Source organism: Anthonomus grandis, chromosome 3 (assembly GCF_022605725.1).
Source record: "Anthonomus grandis grandis chromosome 3, icAntGran1.3, whole genome shotgun sequence".
Lineage (NCBI taxonomy): Eukaryota > Metazoa > Arthropoda > Insecta > Coleoptera > Curculionidae > Anthonomus > Anthonomus grandis.
Genome location: NC_065548.1, coordinates 45,049,352 through 45,051,980, shown reverse-complemented (window position 1 = coordinate 45,051,980; position 2,629 = coordinate 45,049,352).

Below are 2,629 nucleotides of genomic sequence, written 5' to 3'. Positions count from 1 at the left end.
AGAGTGGGGTTAAGAGCGTTAAACATCATTTGAAACGTGTCCTTGCAAATGCTCATCTTACCTTTGAAGAGTTTTCTACTACATTGTCACAAATCGAGGCCATCTTAAACTCTCGCCCTCTTTGTCCCCTCTCATCTGAACCTAACGACCTAGTCCCGTTAACCCCTGCTCATTTCCTCATCGGAAGACCTTTGACTGCCGCTCCTGACGAGAACCTTGACGACGTTAAGCTAAATCGACTGTCCAGATTTCAATTGGTGCAGAGGATCTGCCAGCATTTCTGGCGACGTTGGCAACAGGACTACTTATCCGAGTTACAACAAAGGCAGAAGTGGAAGGTCAGCCAAGGTCAATTGTCTATTGGTTCCCTAGTATTAATCAAAGATGATCAAGCTCCGCCGACTGCCTGGAAATTGGGACGAATAGTTCAGCTTCATCCTGGTGCAGATGGAATCTCTCGCATCGCTTCTCTATTCATACGAGTACCGGATGCATCAAAAGGAGTTTCCAGAAGATATGTCCTTTGCCTTTAAGTGATTTGAAAGTGTAGTCTTTTCAAGGCCGGGGCCATGTTCATGCCAGTGAAATATAACAACTTTGTGCAAAAACTATTGAAAATTGAATGAAACTGTGAAACATAGTATTTCCTGTTAGACACGGCAACGCCGCACCGCGCAAGTGTCCATGGCTACTGCTGCTTCATGTTCCGTGACATCACGGCGCGTCAAAAAAGACAGACACAATCAAGACTCGCGTCAAACAAATCGAATTCTTTTTAATTTTAATTTACGCTGTTACTAAACCGAATTACCAATTTTGTATGTAGTTAATAAATACTATTTTTATTCTAACTACCGGGTTTAATTTGCGTAAACAAGAGCAAGTTACAAGAAATACAGTCCACTTCGAAGACAAAACAAACAGACTTACAAGAAGAAAACATAATAGGTATCTTGTATCCAACTGATAAGAGAAGGGGCGTCAAGGAGCCTAACTGTGTATTTGATTTTTATTTTTGCTAAGAAAGTACTGTATCGAAAGCTCACTGTTGAGAAAAGTGAACTGTATTTATTGTTTTTTGACAATTAATGGTTGTGAGACCTTACCTGGTTTTCTCTCGATTGCAGTTTTTCACTCGCGTTAGCTGGCCAGCTTTTTCTCAGTACGAAATGCGGTTTATCCCATAAACACGGGATTGTATCGGGTGGTACTAGAACTACTAGATGCATGAGCGATGCGGTTTAGCGAATTTACTGATAATGGGTTTCAACGAACTGGCTCAGTATGTTGGACGCGCACCTTTTTATAAGGCCTCAAAACATTCTTTGGATGCATTTGAATAGAAATCCTTTGACTAACTGTTTCTACACAGTGAGCCAAGCGAAATTGAGTTAAAGTTTAAAGTTTAATGAAAATTTGAAATAGAATGAAGAATGAACTACTTGATTAAAATTATTGTAAAATTTAAGAAAACTGAACACTAACCTTTGCAATCAATACTAGGAGACTAAGGTAGTAACAAACGCCTTAAGCCAGTTTAAGACTAGTTTAAAGACTGTACAAAACTGGGAAGATTTGGCCTTACCTTAGAGCAAAACAGGTGAGAAATAATCCTATCACCGAATATAGGCGATGTAAGAATATTAATTCAACTTGTAATGAAGGGGATCAGCAACAGACTCATAGGCCCAGAACCTACATTCTGTATCAGTGATAAAACCTGGAAAAGTGATCAAATACTGGTTGGAATTTGAGCATAAAAAGTAGCGGGAAAGCTGGAACTCGTAAATAACTTTTGGGCCGCCCGCCCTTCAGGAAGGGTGAGAACATACTGGCCCTGGACTTACTTAAGGCAACAACTACGAAAGGTAGCAGGGTTGCTCATAGGCAATGCACCCTACACAGGAAACGCTTATATAGACTCGGGAAAGTAGATACACCGCTATGTAGAGGTTGTAAGGAAGAAGAATAAATAGAAGATTTAGCTATTACCATGGCCTGCGCAATATCCTGTCCTAAATCGATGTTCTATTGAGCACAGGTGGGATATGTCTTAAAATGTTTTAAATCGAGGAGCAATGGCTACAAATTAAAAAGTAAAATGATATTGACAATTTAATTAGGAGCATGCCAAACAGATGGTGAGATGTTATTAACATCAAGAATGGTGGTTGTACGGTGTACACTCTATTATAATAAGGCTTTTTCTTTTCTATTGACTTTTCCTTAAATTTTGTTTACTTCTTTAAATTGCAATACATTATGAATACCCAGGTATACTAAGATGAATTTTAGTATTTTTGAAAAATTAGTTTTCACCAGATGCATATATTTTCCAAAAAAATTCCATACTTACCTTTGTTCCCCCAGACCATTTTTATATGTAAATTTATCAAAAATAAATATTTTAATTAAGATATATTTGCAATCCACTTACAAGATAAGTAAAAAATTAAAGATATTATAAAAACACGTTGGTACAGGTCAAGTACCATATATATGAATATTGTGACTGTAGATAAAAATCATTGAGAAATCAATTTCATTGTCCATGCATGCACTTGTTACATGAAAAAATCACTTAATCTTGATCAAATTTTCCAAAAGTTTGACCCATTATCGGACAAAA